The sequence below is a fragment of the Bos mutus genome, chromosome 6 (genome assembly GCF_027580195.1).
Source record: "Bos mutus isolate GX-2022 chromosome 6, NWIPB_WYAK_1.1, whole genome shotgun sequence".
In the NCBI taxonomy this organism is placed as follows: domain Eukaryota; kingdom Metazoa; phylum Chordata; class Mammalia; order Artiodactyla; family Bovidae; genus Bos; species Bos mutus.
Window position 1 is genome coordinate 38115484 of NC_091622.1, and position 19696 is coordinate 38135179.

General features: G+C 40.9%; 1 pseudogene; it reads right to left on the reverse strand.

Annotated features, from left to right (window-relative positions):
- LOC102280973 (protein SET-like) overlaps positions 1-9499 on the reverse strand; it is a 59654-nt pseudogene extending 50155 nt beyond the window's left edge.
- Between the last annotated feature and the right edge of the window lie 10197 nt (positions 9500-19696).

Sequence of the window (19696 nt, forward strand, 5' to 3'; positions counted from 1 at the left end):
TGAATGAGATTAGTGCCCACAAAAGAAACCCCAGAGAGCTACCGTGGCTCTTCTACCATGTGACGAAATCGCCAGAAGTCAGCATTCTATGAACCAGGAAGATGTGTGTGCTGTGGTAAGTCACTTCAGTTGTGTTTGACTCTTTGCGACCCTATGGACTGTAGTCCGCCAGGCTCTTCTGTCCATGGGATTCTTCAGGCAAGAATACTGGAGTGGGTTGCCATGCCCTCCTCCAGGGGATCTTCCCAGCCCAGGGATCGAATCTGCGTCTCTTATGTCTCCTGAACTGGTGGGTTCTTTACCACTAGTGCCACCTGGGATAGACCCCACTAAACAAGGAATCTTTGGGTGCCTTGAACTTGGACTTCTCAGTCTGTAGAACTGTGAGAAATAAATTTCTGTTCTTTATAAGTCTTGTAATATTTTGGTATTGCAGCCCAAACAAACTAAGATACCCTTTAAAAGGCTCCCAGTTCATACTGAATTTCTTATTATCCTAAAATATGGCAGTCTTTTCATATATCTTTGACTTTGCATCTCCTCTCTTTTTTGCCCACAGTACTTTCTCCTTCTATAATTGATAAAAAGCACCTTATCAAAAACCAGGTCAGCATCAAGTCTTCCAGAAAAAACTTAGCACAGTGTTCAAAAGCATGACCCCGGGTTCTGCCACTTAGCATCTGTGGGAATTCACTAAGCTTTGGTCAGTGTTCTCATTTTTAAAATGGAGCCAGAAGAACTGTCTGCAACATAGGGTTATTTAAAGTATTAAATATAAAGGGCTTTGCATAGATCCTGACACATAATGAATGATGGATGAGTTTTGTTACCTTAGTTCTCCATGAAGACATACCCGGCTTTGCAAGTATAATCACCCACCTTCTCAGATGGGTTTCAGAGTAAATAATATTCATATCTTTATTTTAGAATTTATTCTGTTATCTTGTCATTATTTGTTTAAATATCTTTCCTGTACTACCTAACTTCTTGTCAATAATAGTTGAAATTATGCTTTGTGGGAACTCTATGCTTTGCCAGTTGGGGTCAGGAGAAGTCCTGGAAAGCAGACATCAAGAATCTGATTTGGAGTTGGGTTTCTTGTGATCTGATGGCAATGAAGGATCCATAGTATCACTAATTAGTAGGGTAATAGCTCCTGGCATGTAGTGGCATTATAATTACTAATGTTTTCACTTACAATTAATTGGGAGGTGAAAGGAGTAGGTGTAACACTATTTTATGGAAAGGCTCTTCTGAGTAAACAGTTTGGGAAAAATTATAGTTATGACGATATTTCAGTGGATTAACTGCATTGCAGTCCTTGGCAAAAGAAAACAATAGACAGAGACATAAACTGCCAGCTTGACAGTCTGTGAGAGTCAGAGGGGTTCTGTGGCTGCTGTGAACAGCAGTGCGATCTGTTACAAGCCTGCATCAGACTGTGCAGGAGGTAAGGGAACGCAGCTGCGGAACAAACCAAGTGCACAGCCAGGACGTATCTTCTTCGTTAGGACCTTACAGAAAAGCAGGAAGAGCCTGAAAACTGAATTTGTGGTCCAGAAGCCTGAGGACCTTGAACCTCACCTTCCCTTGAATGTCCCACCAAGGAAGAAGCACCCCTCTTCCTTTTGCCAGAGGAAAGTAGCCTCTCTTTCCTGCAGACCATCTGATGCTCTGCCACGAAAGGCCTTAATAGTGCTTTCCTATTCTCCTCAAGCTCTATATCCACTAATCTTTACTTCATCTAGACCACTATCTATGATCAGATCTTAGCAGTCACTGTTGGAATGGGGAAGTACTATTTGGACCTCAAGAAAATATAGCTTATACCCCCAAGGAATCTCAGAGGTTGACTGTGCTGTGCTTAGTTGCTCAGTCGTGTCTGACTCTTTGCAGCCTTATGGACTGTATCTGGCCAGCTCCTCCATCCACGGGGATTCTCCATGCAAGAATACTGGAGTGGGTTGCTGATAGCTTACAGTGAACAATGTGGGATTCATGATCTCTGAAGATTTAGCTTCGGGACCAGGCACCAGGCTTGATCACTCAAGAGCTTTTGTGTAGCAGAGTTTTCTTAAAGTAAGAAAAGGGACGTAGAAAGCTTCTGACACAGACGTCAGAAGGGGGATGGAGAGTGCCACCCTTGATAGTCTTAGAAAGGGAGTTATATATTTCTAAAGTTGGTTATTACAATAAATCAAAAGAATGTCTCAAGGTTGTAAAGATCTTACTAAACCTTCTCCCACAATTTACGTTTTAAGATGACTGGATTAAAATTTAACAATAGAAAGATTTTACCAAACTCACTCCAATAATATACATTTTAAGACAACAGGATTAGTCAGGTTTTCAGGAAGGAGAAACTGTCCTCAAGCAGGACACATGGTTGTATAATCCTTAAAGTGAAAGTGAAGTCGCTCAGTCGTGTCCGACTCTTTGCAACCCCATGGCCTGTAGCCTACCAGGCTTCTTGGTCCATGGGATTTTCCAGGCAAGAATACTGGAGTGGGTTACCATTTCCTTCTCCAGGAGATCTTCCTGACTCAGGGATTGAACCTGCGTCTCCAGCATTGTAGGCAGACGCTTTACTGTCTGAGCCACCAGGGAAGTATCATTAGTACAGAGTTTAAACTGAGTTTGTTGTGTAATCATCAGTTCTGGGATTAAAGAAAAAAATATTTTAAGACTAAGAAATGTAGAAAAAAAAGTTTGTTTTTTCCTCCTCCTTGAGAATTCCAGACCCCTATCTCATCCTTCAGAGCCCCAGACCCCTCTCTCCTCAGGGGCCCTGGACTTCTTATCAGGCTGCCTAGGAATTAACTCTGTCATTGCCATGCCCTCCTCCAGGGGATCTTCCCAACCAAGGGATCGAACCCAGGTATCCTGCATTGCAAGCAGATTCTTTACCATCTGAGCCACCAGGGAAGCCCCAGAAGTTGACTAATATGTACCGTTAATAACTAGGGAAGCATTTGTGAGAATGGAATTAGAGGGTATTGGACCAGGCAGAGTAGATTATGAGGCTTGCTAGGAGAGAAATTTTGTCAGGGCACTTTCTCATGACTCTGCTTTCATGTTCTGGAAAAGATATCTGAATTTTCAAGATGGGACCTTGAAGCTTAAATATAAAAGTGAACTACAGTGAATGGGGTGCTGGTGGCAGAACTTCTCTGGCGTGAGAAGGGGAAAGGTTTGAATGGCTTTATTGTGTAAGACACTGAGAGTGCTACACCTGACTGTGGGTACCAGGAGAGCCCAGGGAACACAAGCTTCACTAAGCGTGTAGAGAATGCACTGGTAGGAAGTACACCAGCTTTTTCAATAGCTCAGTGATTGCTGTTTTATATTGACTTGGTTTTATGGTGGGAAATGCGGACACAAAACTGAGGGCTCCCACATATGGATGGTGGATTTGGGGAATGGCAGAAGCCACACTGTAGCATAGAAATGCCAGTTGCAAAACAGAAATAATGATCATAATGGGCGTTATGTCCAGAGTGGCAACTGGGGTGCTTTGTCCAATAAGGATAGGGTGATAACTGTTAAATTATTATGTTCTGTGGGGAAGGGCAGAAAGAGAGGTAGAGAAAGGGACAGAGAAGGAGACAGAGAGAGAGAGACAGGGAGAGGAGGAGGAAGGGGAAGGAAGGGGAAGAGAAGAAAAAAGAAGATTGAAAGTTGGTAGGCAGAAGGCTGACACCAGTTATCACAGTGAGAAACCTTGGCCCCTTATCCAGTGGCAAGAATACACAGAACTGTACAAAAAAGATCTTCATGACTAAGATAATCACGATGATGTGATCACTCACCTAGAGCCAGACATCCTGTAATGCGAAGTCAAGTGGGCCTTAGGAAGCATGACTATGAACAAAATTAGTGGAGGTGATGGAATCCCAGTTGAGCTATTTCAAATCCTGAAAGATGATGCTGTGAAAGTGCTGCACTCAATATGCCAGCAAATTTGGAAAACTCAGCAGTGGCCACAGGACTGGAAAAAGTCAGTTTTCATCCAATCCCAAAGAAAGGCAATGCCAAAGAATGCTCAACCTACCGCACAATTGCACTCATCTCACACGCTAGTAAAGTAATGCTCAAAATTCTCCAAGCCAGGCTTCAGCAATACGTGAACTGTGAACTTCCAGATGTTCAAGCTCATTTTAGAGAAGACACAAGAACCAGAGGTCAAATTGACAACATCTGCTGGATTGTAGAAAAAGTAAGAGAGTTTCAGAAAAAAACATCTATTTCTGCTTTATTGACTATGCCAAAGCCTTTGACTGTGTGATTCGCAATAAACTGTGGAAAATTCTGAAAGAGATGGGAATAACAGACCACTTGACCTGCCTCTTGAGAAATGCGTATGCAGGTCAGGAAGCAATAGTTAGAACTGGACATGGAACAACAGACTGGTTCCAAATAGGAAAAGGAGTACATCAAGGCTATATATTCTCACCCTGCTTATTTAACTTCTATGCAGAGTACATCATGAGAAATGCTGGGCTGGAAGAAGCACAAGCTGGAATCAAGATTGCTGAGGTAAATATCAATAACCTCAGATATACAGATGACACCACCCTTATGGCAGAAAGTGAAGAAGAACTAAAGAACTTCTTGATGAAAGTGAAAGAGAGTGAAAAAGTTGGCTTAAAACTCAACATTCAGAAAACTAAGATCATGGCCTCTGGCCTCATCACTTCATGGCAAATAGATGAAGAAACAGTGGAAACAGTGGCAGACTTTATTTTTTGGGCTCCAAAATCACTGCAGATGGTGATTGCAGCCATGAAATTAAAAGACAGTCCTTGGAAGGAAAGTTATGACCAACCTAGAAAGCATATATAAAGCAGAGACATTACTTTGCAAACAAATGTCCGTTTAGTCAAGGCTATGGTTTTTCTAGTGGTCATGTATGGATGTGAGAGTTGGACTATAAAGAAAGCTGAGTGCCAAAGAATTGATGCTTTTGAATTGTGATGTTGGAGAAGACTCTTGAGAGTCCCTTGGACTGCAAGGAGATCCAACCAGTCCATCCTAAAGGAGATCAGGCCTGAATATTCACTGGAAGGACTGATGTTGAAGATGAAATGTCAATACTTTGGCCACCTAATGCGAAGAGCAGACTCATTTGAAAAGACCCTGATACTGGTAAAAATTGAAGGCAGGAGGAGAAGGGCACAGCAGAGGATGAGATGGTTGGATGGCATCACCAACTCAATGGACATGGGTTTGGGTGGACTCCAGGAGTTGGCGATGGACAGGGAGGCCTGGCATGCTGCAGTCCTTGAGGTTGTAAAGAGTCGGACACAACTGAGTAACTGAACTGAACTATCTAGTTTTCAGATCTACATCAGTTCACAGACCCAGAACCCAGCTAACAGAAGGAAATTGCAGATCTCTTTGATGAAGATCAAAGTATGTAGTAAAGACACTTTTGATCCTTCCTGGAATGACTTGTAGACATTTGGCAGCAAGGAAAGAAGAAAGCTCAGGTTTTTTGAAAGCCATCAGATAAAGAGTTTGAATTGGTAGTGATGCTAGTAGTCCTTCAGCTTGGGTGGGAGAAACAATGGAACCAGAGTAATAAATGGAGTTTGGCCCCAAGTCCTTCTCATTCTTATGGTTGTTCTCCAGAACCCAGGGGATAGACAGCATCTGGTGGAAGGCTCTCTGAACTGTGCCACAAAGATAGTTGATTTACAAGATACTGATCGGAAGATACTGATAGGAACAGTGACAGACTTTATTTTCTTGGGCTCCAAAATCACAGCAGATGGTGACTGCAGCCATGAAATTAAGAGACGCTTGCTCATTGGAAAAAAAAAATCTATGACCCAGGCACTATATTAAAAAGCAGAGACATTACTTTGCCAACAATGGTCCATCTAGTCAAAGCTATGATTTTTCCAGTAGTCATGTATGGATGTGAGAGCTAGACTATAAAGAACTGAGTGCTGAAGAATTGATGCTTTTGAATTGTGGTGCTGGAGAAGACTCTTGAGACTCCCTTGAACTGCAAGGATATCAAACCAGTCCATCCTAAAGAAAATCAGTCCTGAATATTCATTGAAAGGACTGATACTGAAGCTGAAACTCCATACTTTGGCCACCTGATGCGAAGAACTGACTCATTTGAAAAGACCCTGATGCTGGGAAAGAATGAAGGCAGGGGGAAAAGGGGATGACAGAGGATGAGATGGTTGGTCATCCCCCAACTTGATGGATATGAGTTTGACTAAGCTCCTGGAGTTGTTGATGGACAGGGAAGCCTGGCATGCTGCAGTCCATGGGGTTGCAAAGAATTGGACATGAGTGAGTGACTGAACTGACTGATTGATTGGAACCTGTTGCCATGGGCCTGAAGCATTTTATTTCAGGAGGTTTTCAGGGGACAGGATAATTTCCTGATAGGATAATGTGCTCAGGGGACAGGATAATTTGACCTGTGAAGTCAGTGACCTCTGTCCTTGGCCAGCCCAGTGCTGCTTGCTATGGCCTCAAGGTGCCTGGCAATGCTGTTTCCTGATAGTTCTCTAGACCATAAAAATAGTCTTTCTCTTCATTTATCAGTTCCTTTCTAACCTAACCACCCTTTAATCATATTCAGTGTCTTACGGTTGTTGCTAAAATGGGACTTCTAAATTAGAAGAATGCTAACCATCCAGTTTCTTATTTAAGATCATTGGGAGCAGAGATTACCACCAGTATCTGTTAATTGTGATTCATCTTTTCTATGGAATAGTCTAAAATAGTAAAAAAACAAAAAAGATTATCCTGCATGGGTATGGAAAGGTCTCCAAAATACATGTTTAAAGGAAAAAAATAGGACAAATAGGAGAAGTTCAAAATATTATGAAGAGTAAGATCCTTTAATATTAATAAAAATGAATATATGGCTTTTCATACACATTAAGTGATTTAATTGATTTAATACTTTTAAAGTGCTACAAACTGTGCCTGGTTAATAGCTGATACTTTATAAGTGCAGCTTATTACATACACCATTATATATTATACTTGTATTTCAAATTATTTATTATTAGTATTGTGGTAATATTTGTAGAGAGAAGTATGTGTGTAGGTCATAGAAAATTTTTTATGTTTCATTTTGTGCTTTTGTGTATGATTATTCTTTCTCATCAGATCAACATGTTATATTTTTCCTCCTTTTTTTTTTTCCCCCTCATTTTTACCTTTAAAACATCAAGGCCCATTTGGACATTAGTTTATCAGCTATTTCTTATTTCCCTCATGAGATTTCCCTATTTAAACATAAATTTGAACAATAATAAAATGAAAGAAATCACAGATTAATGAAAAGAGAGGGAAAAATGTTTCAGAGTTTTAAGTAAGTATGCGGAGAAGACAAATTGTGGGTTTGTATATCAAATAGAACAGGCCCTGCCTATTTTCTCTGGGTGTGAACTTGAGTCAGTTCAGTTAATGTTTCTTGACTTTGCTTTCCCTATCTGTAGAATGTAAATAATGACAGCTACTATATAGACGTGCTGTAAGGATAAAGTGAGATAGTCCTTTTAGTATATCAGAAAAAAAAAAGCTCATATATATGGAAGGGCGAGAGCTAGTTTCCTCCATAATAAAATTGTAGGTAAAAGTAACAGGATTAAATATTTTGAATGCATGCGTTTTCAAGCTGGTTGCATTGTAGATTTATTGCCAGGATAAACGTGACTTGTACAAATTATAGTCACCAACAAAAAGGGACAATGCCAATATAAACATCTCTTTCCTGTTTCTTTGTTGGGAAGTCCAATGAAAAGAAAAGAAAAGACATTTTAAGGCCAGGGGCACATTTAAGCTTGTGATTTGCCTAAAATTATAGTCCTGTTCTTTTATCCCCCCAGCTTTGTGGAAGCACCTTTCTCCAAGTCCCTAGGTGTATTTGTGCCACTCAAAGTAATTGGCTCATTAGGCTATAATGTTGCCCCTCATCCTGCATCCACATCCCTCCAGTTAAGCTGGATGGAAGAAGCAGAGCTCTTCATTCAGGGACAGCACAGCTTGCTATCTTTTTTGCATATCTCTAAGTCAAAAAAGAGGACACAAAGGGATGCTTTCCTGCGTTAATTGGCCATGCGCGCTCCTGAACTGCTGAGGTTGGAAGCCTTTCAATGCCATGATCATACTGCCCCCATGTGGTTAAATCTAGAAAATCTCACCCACAATCTACTCGCCCGGAGTAAAATCTTATCCTGTAAAGGACCAAAGCAGTAGGCTCTTACAGACTTCTACAGTTGTACTGATTTCCTAGAGAAACCGCTGTGATTATTTAGATAGTACAGTTATCTCAGTCTTGCAGAGGGAGAATAAATTTCCTTGGTTTTGGAACTAGCTGCTAATTCTCCCAATAGCGTGACTGTAGTTTTAAACCGCTGATTTCTGCTCTGGGAAGTAAGGGTGAAAATCTCTTTACTGCCTTATTGCATGAGTTGGAGAAATAAAATAATACTGGCTTTAAATGTTTTGAAATTCTAAGTGTTGTGGTGTAATAAAATGGATAGGAGTAAGTGAACGTTTCCAGCAGAAGCAGTGTCACTTGAATACTGTCACTTTTTAGGGGCATGAGCTGAATCAAGTTTTTAAATTTCCCGAGATTATATTTTCTTGTTCTGAAGAAGTGCTGTAAATAGTACCTCAAATACTCTTTTTAAACTGAGTTATTGTATGAAATTGTTTGTTGTAAACTTGCTTTATCAAATATAAACTGCAATGCTAATCTTAGCTTCATAATGATTAAATATTTGAATATGACCCTGAGAGCCCCTGGGGTGAAAAGCCCCCCAGTTCTGGCTTGCTCGTGAACCTTCTAGGTAAAATTGGACGGGTCAGGTATCTAAGTGTGAGGGGATCCATTTTTTTACCTCTCAAGTGTGGACGATAGTTTTGCTTTGCTTACCTCCTTGTGAATGTTACCGAAATGAACCTTTTGGGGCGAAATTGTGAAAACTGCACGTTGAACATGGTATATGCTTTTGCTTTCATTCCAGTCACAAGTACTTTCCTCTATTAACAAGTAATAGGGTCATTCACAGATCACAGATTTACTTCAAAGTAAATAAATAATTCCTACAAAGACATGCCTCATTTGCTATAAATTATCACAGAGCCAGGAGCTAGGATCACTGGTAACCTTGCAGCATGTAAAGTTGAATGTCCTTATCTAGAGGATACAGTATTCGTTTCTTTGTGGCAGGTGGCAATTCAAATAGATTCTCTACCTATGGATCCTGTTGGTTTTCCTGTGCCTTATTTAAAATGCATGTTCTGAATAACTTGGCTTAAGAGAGTGAATAATTTACAAAGAAAACTCTCCTTCCCTCTCCAACAGTAGCAATAAGAGCATTTTCTGTTTTCCTTTAGCCTGTTACCCTAGTAAAAGAATGTTTCATGTCAGAAAATGCAATTCTTTTCTGACTGGTCTTTACTGAGGTTGTACCGCATGTTGACTAGAACCTTCTACTCGATTGTGGTGAATAGCCATGTGCTGTACTAAGCTGCTTCAGTCGTGTCCAACTCTTTGCAACCCCATGGACTGAGCCTACCAGCCAGGAAAGAATATTGGAGTGGGCTGCCATGCTTTCCTCCAGGAGATCTTCCCAATCCAGGGACCGAACCCATGTCTCTTGGGTCTCCTGCATTGGCAGGCAGATTCTTCACCACTAGTGCCACCTGGGAAGCCCAGTGCCACAACCCACCTCTCTACACCTCAGTCCCAGCTCTTCCGAGGGGTGGATTAGCATAGCAAAAGTAGGGTGTCTGTATACTGATGAGACCCTGAGAACAGCTTGACTTTAAGAGAATGGAGAAAATATTTACACACACACACATATACACACACTCCACAGCATTTACAAGACAGTATGTGGAGACTTTTTTAAAAAGGTTAATTAATTCTGGGAAATGAGAATGAGAATGGTAAGTTCTGGGAGGATTAGGGTACTTCCATTTTCACTTTTTAGGTTTAATATTATTTTTCTTAATATGAACATGTAACTACATATCATTTCTGAAAAAATAGATACCATATAGATATTAAAAAGAATGGTATCTATATGTATAGAAAACATAGCTTCCCTAGTGGCTCAGAGGGTGAAAAATCCGCCTGCAATGTGGGAGACCTGGGTTCGATCCCTGGGTTGGGAAGATTCCCTGGAGAAGGGAATGGCTACCCACTGCAGTATTCTTGCCTGGAGAATTCCATGGGCAGATGAGCCTGGCAGGCTACAGTCCATGTGGTTGCAAAGAGTTGGACACGACTGAGCGACTTTCACTTTCACTTTCATAGACAACATAAGCATTCCAAGATATTTTCAATGAAAAGAGAAGTTGCAGAATAACATGTATCAGGTTATTTATATTATGTAAAATAGGCATGTATATATACATTTAGAAAAAATTATGAAAGTCTATGTAACCATATGGTTAAAAATTATTGTCTGTAAGATTTTCAGGTGAAGGAAACATATATTTAAAATCTTTCTTTCCATGTTCCTAGTTTTTGATTGGATTTTTTAAATTTTATTTTATTTTTAAACTTTACATAATTGTATTAGTTTTGCCAAATATCAAAATGAATCCGCCACCGGTATACATGTGTTCCCAGTCCTGAACCCTCCTCCCTCCTCCCTCCCCATACCATCCCTCTGGGTCGTCCCAGTGCACTTTATGTGGTTACTTGTATAATTGAAAAAATATATTTTATTCCTGTACACATTAGCCAGAGTGGGTGGTTGTTTCATGTCTGATGAATATACCCATTTGTCCTGGGCTCTTTGAACAGTCTCTGCCCAGACCTCCTTTCTCTAGGCTGAGCCTTTCTTGGAAGTGTCTTTTAACCACCCCAGGCTGGGGGAGGGGCCTTGTTGTGGTCCCATCACAGGCTACTTCTATTCCACCAGAGAACTTACCACACTGCATTTCAACTTCTTATTATCTGACCTCAGTAGGCCACAGGCAACTTAAGGTTATATTCCTGTGTTTCAGGTGTAGTTTTTGACATATAACAGATTCTGAAATCAATGTTTATTAAATAGATCTAATCTAATGCATGCCAACAAAGGTCTGTCTAGTCAAGGCTATGGTTTTTCCAGTGGTCATGTATGGATGTGAGAGTTGGACTGTGAAGAAGGCTGAGCGCCGAAGAATTGATGCTTTTGAACTGTGGTGTTGGAGAAGACTCTTGAGAGTCCCTTGGACTGCAAGGAGATCCAATCAGTCCATTCTGAAGGAGATCAGCCCTGGGATTTCTTTGGAAGGAATGGTGCTAAAGCTGAAACTCCAGTACTTTGGCCACCTCATGCGAAGAGTTGACTCACTGGAAAAGACTCTGATGCTGGGAGGGATTGTGGGCAGGAGGAGAAGGGGACAACAGAGGATGAGATGGCTGGATGGCATCACTGACTTGATGGATGTGAGTCTGAGTGAACTCCAGGAGTTGGTGATGGACAGGGAGGCCTGGTGTGCTGCAATTCATGGGGTCACAAAGAGTTGGACATGACTGAGCGACTGAACTAAACTGAATGCACGCATGTAAAGTTGCTTCAGTTGTGTCCGACTCTTTGTGACCCTAAGGACTGTAGCTCTCAAGGCTTCTCTGTCCATGGGATTCTCCAGGCAAGAATACTGGAGTGGGTTGCCATGCCCTTCTCCAGGGGATCTTTCTCACCCAGGGATCAAACCCCTGTCTATTATATCTCCTGCATTGACAGGAGGATTCTTTACACTAGTGTCACCTGGGAAGCCCATTAAAAAGATAGGTAAATGGAAAGAAGGAAGGAGGAATGGAGGGACTGAAGGTGGGACGGAGGAAGGAAGGGGTGGAGGGGGAAGTGATATCCACAAGAGAAAGCGATGTAGTCAGACTGGAACTTAATAAGGAAAAAAAAAAAGTGTCAGTATTTATTCAGCTCTGTCTGAAAAAGAAAAGGAAATTTCCATGACTATAGAGGTGTATATCATTTGGGAACAAGAATTTTTCACCAACTTTGCCATGTTGTTCTTATAATTGCTTATATATATATATATGAAGAAACAGAGTCCCATTTATATTGATTTAAAAATTTAATGTATGAGAATAAAGTTAAGAATTGTGGATGTATATAAAGATGGGAGAAGGCAATGCCGTCCATGGGGTCGCTAAGAGTCAGACATGACTGAGTGACTTCACTTTCACTTTCCGCTTTCATGCATTGGAGAGGGAAATGGCAACCCACTCCAGTGTTCTTGCCTGGAGAATCCCATGGACGGAGAAGCCTGGTAGGCTGCAGTCCATGGGGTCGCAGAGTCGGACACAACTGAAGCGACTTGGCAGCAGTATATAAAGAAAACCATGAGAATTTACTGAATGATTTGAAAGAGGCCTGGAATAGATAAAGATAAATTCCATTCAGTGGATGGGAATATATGGTAGCAAAGTGATTAATTATCCACAAATGACTTTATATATCGGATGCAATTACTGTGAAACACCCATGGTTTTGCTTCTTTCCCTTCTCTCCCCACCTTTCCTTTCCTATTCTTTCCTTTCTTCCGACACTGGCATTGCTTCTGCTCCTTGAGCTCCAGGCTCTCCCCAGGCTCAGCACTTCGCCATCAGCTGTTCCTTATGCTGAATTTCTCTTTTCCTAGATCTTCAAAAGGCTGCTTCTTCCTGTCAACATGGAGCTCAGCCCAGATATCACTATGTCAGAGAAAAATTTGTCAACCACCTAACTTAAAGTAACTTTAAGTCAAAAAGTCACTCTTATTATATTATTCTGCTTTCTTTTCTCCATAGCACTTGTCGTAATCTGAAAATACTGACTTTATATTTTATGCATATAATCTATTTTCCCCCACTAGAATGTAAGCTCCATGAGAGCAGTGGCATTCCCTAATATAATACACTGCATTCCCTGTCCCCCTGAAACAACGCCAGGCACAAGAAAGAAAGTCCATTGATTGGTTTTGTTCCTAATGAATGATCAATTTTGCAATTTTAAGAGATCATTTAGTAGAAAATCTTAATATTTAACTGTTTCCCTTGAAACATGCCTAGAGATTTATTAGATTAGTTTTAACTATGTTTGCTGTGCTGTGCTTAGTTGCTCAGTTGTGTCCAAGTCTTTGCAACCCCATGAACTGCAGCCTGTCAGGCTCCTCTGTCCATGGGAATTCTCCAGGCAAGAATACTGGAACGGGTTGCCAAGTCCTCCTCTAAGGGATCTTCTCAACCCAGGGATTGAATCCAGGTCTCCCGCATTTCAGGCAGATTCTTTACCATCTAAACCACGAGGGAGGCCCAAGAGTACTGGAGTAGCCTATTCCTTCTCCAGGGGATCTTCCTGACCCAGGAATTGAACTGGGGTGTCCTGCATTACAGGTGGATTCTTTACCAGCTGAGCTACCAAGGAAGCCCTTAACTGTGTTTATGTTTTGTTAAAGAATGATTCTGTATTTTGCTTGCATATGATTCTTATCTCTACCACCTTTGATCTGTGTGACTTTGGGCAAGTTGCTTAACTTCCCCAGTCAACTTCCTCATCTGTAAAATGGGGGTGATGAGAGTAGCAACTTGGTAGCAACATAATTCTGTAAATTATGAATCAATGAGTAGATAATGACAACTTCAAACTTAATGATATATTGCGTGGGGTATAGTAAACTCTCAGTAATTGTTGGTTATCTTTGATTAACTATATAGCATTATTCATCTATTGGAAGTCTGGCATGGAGGCTCCTTAACTTATGACCATCCAGTGTTTTGAAGACACTTACTGGATTATCTGTAAGTCCAAATATTCTACAAGGGCTGATGTGAGTGTATCACTGCAGTTTGGTTTCACGAGAGAGCCCTGCAGGTTGATAATCTTGGTTTTGATAATCTCTTTTGCACAGATAATATTCATAATTTTCTTACCAACTATTGTTTGAATGTCTCCTTTCTTGACTATAAAAACTCAGGACTTGTCCGTTAAGCACTCTTACTGCATTTTAAAGCAAACATCAGCCACAATATGTGACTGCTAATGGCATCTGTGGTGGTGGGCAGATCTGATGCTTTTGCTTTGACAAATAACTCTTCTCTTCGTATCCCTCCCTTTAGCCAACGTTTGTGGCATGTTCACTTTGTACCAGGCACTGTGTAGTTCTGAGAATGATGTGAAAAATAGGGCAGACTCACCCCTGCCCCCTTATAACTTGCATTTACGTGCTTATGAAAGGGTGTGTTGAAAATTGTAAGTACAGGACTTTGTGTGTTTTCAGATGAGGGTTGGCCCTTTAAAGACTTGGCAGCTCCCTGTGTACCAGGGTTATTTTCTCTTTGGGAGAATGTCACCCTTGCTTCCAACATTAGATATGGATAAGCCATATGCTAAGTAGTTTGACATTTCAGTTTGATTTAAGCCGATTGACACTGACAGCTTCATGCCAAAGTGTGTTAAATTTTATTCAGAAATAATATCCTCTTGGACCAATGAATGTGTTCAGCATTAATTGGCAGTGGCTTCTTGTAAACTTTCTAGGAGAAGACATGGACAGGAAGGAAAACACAAGCAATTTAGTTTGGGGAAAGTGTGTTTATGAAGCAGCCACATCAAAGAGAATTTATTATCCTTTCATGTAAACTGTGTTCTATTTGTTGGGCATTTGTGCCTTTATGCACATCACATTCAAGAACAACTACTACATACTAGGAGCTCTGGAGATACAAAGACACTGTATCCTTTGAAAAAGTGAAAATGTTGGTCGCTCAGTCATGTCTGACTCTTTGTAACCATGTACCCCATGGACTGTAGCCCACCAGTTCCTCTGTCCATGGAATTATCTAGACAAGAATACTGGAGTGGGTTGCCATGCCCTTTTCCAAGCGATCTTCCCAGCCCAGGGATTGAACTCAGGTCTTCTGCATTGTAGGCAGATTCTTTACCTCTACTGTATCACTTAAGGAGCTCCTAATCTGATAGTGGAATCAGGCAAGGGTACAAATGATTAGCATACTATGTGATCAGTTCTTTTATGATCTACAAGAGGATTTGGTGCTATCTCCTTTGGCGCAACTGAGCTGACTGTGCAGGAGATGGTTAAAGGTTTTGACAGGAAATAGATATCAATGTTTTTGCATACTGGGGAAATACAGTTTTTAGTTTAGAGTTCCAGTTCTTCGTAAAGACTCCCCGTATCAATACATATTCAGAGGTCCTCTCCCTGCAGGGCTCAAAGAATGTGTATTTCATGAGAGAATGCGGCTGCCAGTGGTGCATATTAGATTGATGCTTTTGAACTGTGGTGCTGGAGAAGACTCTTGAGAGTCCCTTGGACTGCAAGGAGATCCAACCAGTCCATTCTAAAGGAGATCAGTCCTGGGTGTTCTTTGGAAGGAATGATGCTAAAGCTGAAACTCCAGTACTTTGGCCACCTGTTGCAAAGAGTTGACTCATTGGAAAAGACTCTGATGCTGGGAGGGATTGGGGGAAGGAGGAGAAGGGGACGACAGAGGATGAGATGGCTGGATGGCATCACTGACTCGATGGACATGAGTTTGAGTGAACTCCGGGAGTTGGTGATGGACAGGGAGGCCTGGCTTGCTGCAGTTCATGGGGTCGCAAAGAGTCAGACACAACTGAGTGACTGAACTGAACTGAACTCAGGAGGAAGACTGCTGGACATCACGTGTCTCCCAGTTTCTCAAGCTGAAATCTGAGTGCCTTTCTTGACTTCTCTCTGTCCCCCTCCACCTCTAATTAATCCCACAAGTTTTGTCAGTCTTTTCTTTCTTGCATATCTCTCTGGTGTAGAAATATCTCTAATGTCTACTTTTAATTGATCTGGGGTGCAGCTTTGATATCTGCAGCTTTAAAAATCCCCTCAAGGTGATTCTAACATATGGCAAAATCTGACTTCCAGATAAATCAGAATCTCTGGAGAAAAGGCAAATCAAAGCCTGAATGAGACATCATCTCACAGCCGTTAGAATGGCTGTTACCAAAAAGACAAGAGATATCAAATATTGGTGAAGATGTACCAAGAAAAAGAAAAAATAAAACCATTTCTGGGAATGTAAATTGGTACAGCCACTATGGAGAACAGTAAGTTTCTCAAGAAGTTAAAAGTAGAACTACCATATGATCTAGTCGTCCCACTTCTGGGTATATATCCAAAGAAAGTAAAATCAGTATCTTGAAGACATATCTTCAGTCCTATGTTTAGTACTAATATTAGTCACAATAGCTGAGATATGGAAACAACCTAGGTGTCCATCGACAATGAATGGATAAAGAAAAAATACACATTTACATGTCCACACATATATGTATGTATATATACACATACATATCTAAAATTCACATATCTGAATTGGATATGTTCCCAATTCAATGAATGTCCAGAGTTGGGAAAACCAGTTTATTTGCTCCTTCTTCTCGAGAAAGATCATCTTCTCCAGGGACTTCTGGCCTCTGGGCTTTGCAGATACCGATTCTGCAGCTGAAATATCTGGGCTTGAAATACCTCACACTGTGATATATGTTTTCACCTAATGGTATGGGAAGTTAGGCTTAATGGACTTCAGAAATCTTTCTTTCTCATCCACCTGATAAAGTGTACATAAAGATATAATGAAATAATGCAATACAAAGAGCTTAGCAATCTGCCTGACATCTATCAGGCACTCAATAATAGCTGGTTTGATAATTCTTAACAATGGTCTGATTTCTGTCCTTCCTCCATGATTCTCTTGGATAAACTGCTTATAGGGAACGCTGTTATAAAATCAACTGTAGAAGAATGAGAAATGAAATAAAAACTCAATTATGCAAGTTCAGAAGCAGCCTGCAAGCTGAAAATACAAGTGCTATTTGAGATGATGTTTGCTTAATTCAGAGCATGATGCAGGATTTAAATCTGACTCTGGGATCTGTGACCTTGGGAAGAAACATACTATTAGGAAAAAAAAAATGTATCTTTCAGCTTTGATACAGTCAGAAACTATCAAGAGAATTGTCAGTTTTGCAGTTTGTACCCTTAGGCATCCTGAGCTGAAAGGAACACGCAGTTGCTATAGCAGCACCTACTTTAGGAGTATTTTTATGCAGATATATGTCTTTGTAAAAAATAGTAGTGGAGTGGCTATGAGTGAAATATCACTTGTAAACTTCAATTTGCAGCTCATTTTGAGTCTGGAATAAAATTTAGATGTGATTTATCTAGCAGTCAAGGAAACCATATGTAGGTATTAGGAAAAGTATGTTGATACAAAAACAAAATCTTTTCTTCTTTTAAATATCTAGTTACAACTAGATATTTATGGTGACAAGAGTACAAAGGCTAGATGAGAATTTGTTGTCCAAACAGAGAATTTTTTCCCCCCAGGATTTCAGAAAGGGAAAAAAAAAAAAAAATCTAAGGAAGGGATTCATTGGCAGAATGTCAGTGTTTCTTAGAACTGGATCAAACTTTGAGAGCATCTTCAGATATTCCGAGAAGGGTGTTATATACTTTAATCATAAATAAGTCCCTCATTCCTTCTGGGCCCCTTCCCATAATACCAAAGAGAATTAGGAAAAGTATATAGGCATGGGTCTGGAGGAGGGCATGGCAACCCACTCCAGGATTCTTGCCTGGAGAATCCCATGGACAGAGGAGCCTGGGGGGCTACAGTCCATAGGGTCGTACAGAGTCGGACACGACGCAAGTGACTTAGCACGCATGCATACAGGCGTGGGTATGACTAGGGAACAGGGTTTTCCACAGATTCTTGGGAGACAGGAATTAGGACAGGGAAGCATAAGCACATATCAGAAGAGGCGACGGCCAGACAGTGCAGCTCCCAGCACCTCTTAGCTAAATTTTTAAGGATTACCACCAGGAAAGAGTAGGCTGAAATTGGAAAGACACATGGGTGATCCATTAATGGGAAAATTACATCAACCTCATGGTGCTACCTTCCTCTACCATGCTTCTGAAAACTGTGGTGGAGTTGGATACTTGGACAAAATTTGGACCATTCATGTTTTTCTTTCTTTCTTTTTTTTTTTTGGAGGTGGATCTCTACAAGTGCTAAAGTTCTGTGTTTCCACATAATATTGGAATTTTGTTTCCAATCACAAAGAGTAACACCTCATCAAATATTTTTCATATATTTTGAGTTTTGGGGAAGATGGCATAGGGCAGTGGTGAGAAGAATAGGTGCTGGTGTCAATGGCCAGTGTTCAAAACTTATCAGCTGTGCTACCAGGAACAAGGTAAGCACAGATTGTTGCCAATTAATGAGGTAGAGCAGGGGACTTTAACAAAACTGAAGCAAACTTTTGGGGAAAGCTAACTATTCTAGCTTGAATCTCAATACCTCTAAATAAAACCCTCTTACACTAGCATTTGTCTAGATTTTGGAAACCTGACTAGATACTTTTTCCACCACAAAAACAAACAAACAAAAAAAAAACAAAAAAACACCCAAATCATACGCATGTGGTAACAAATTGAATAATACAGAATAGTCCCTCCATTAGAACCAAGAGCCCAACATATAGAAAAGAAAACATAATCTTAATATGCAATATTTACTAAAGGCTGTTCATTGCTTTTTTCCTTTTATGATCAATTTATGAACAATGTAAGATGTGAGACAATGTGGATGTGAGAGTTGGATTACAAAGAAAGCTGAACACTGAAGAATTGATGTTTTTGAACTGTGGTGTTGGAGAAGACTCTTGAGAGTCCGTTGGACTGCAAGGAGATCCAACCAGTCCATCCTAAAGGAGATCAGTCCTGGGTGTTCATTGGAAGGACTGATGCTGAAGCTGAAAATCCATACTTTGGCCACCTGATTCTAAGAACTGACTCATGTTCATGTTGTGCCTGGAGCAGAATCTTTGTAGTCAGTGGCCATTTGCTCCCTGCCCCTCAACACATTACAGGATTCTGTCCAGGAAAAGTAAACAAGGGAATTAGCATCCTTACCAAGGCAGCTGTGGTTCTCCTGCCATTGCCCCCTGCCCCACCTCTGCTCCCCTCTGTCCCCCAACTCCCTGACAGTCTGCCCTCCTCATGTATTATGGGGACTGAAGGAGAAAATGAAAATCACTTTGCCTCTGAGACTTACGATCTTCTAGTGCCATCTATTGCCGCTCCTGTTTCTGTTTCTCACAGCCAGTTTTTTTAACATCTAAGCTGAAACTCCAATACTTTGGCCACTGATGTGAAGACTTGACTCATTTGAAAAGACCCAGATGCTGGGAAAGATTGAGGGCAGGAGGAAAAGGGGACGACAGAGGGTGAGATGATTGGATGGCATCACCAACTCAATGGACATGGGTTTGAGTAAGCTCCGGGAGTTGGCGATGGACAGGGAGGCCTGGCGTGCTGCAGTCCATGGGGTTGCAAAGAGTCGGACGTGACTGAGTGACTAAACTGAACTGAACTATGGATGGTGCACAGGTAAAAGTGTGACTGAATTAAAGGAGGCATGAAAGTAAAAGAACAGTTTGCGGCTAAAAATCCTCATTTCATACAGTCAGAACACCAAGAGACACCATCAAAAGTTGGTGGAACAAGAAATAGAGGTATAGGTCTAAGGTTACAGAGTTGATCACTTGAAGAACTGGGAAAATAATATAAATAATATATTTATTTACCTTTGGGAAGAAGGGAAGGGAGGAAGTGGAAGTTTAGGTAGCTAATTCATCATTTTGTAGAGTCA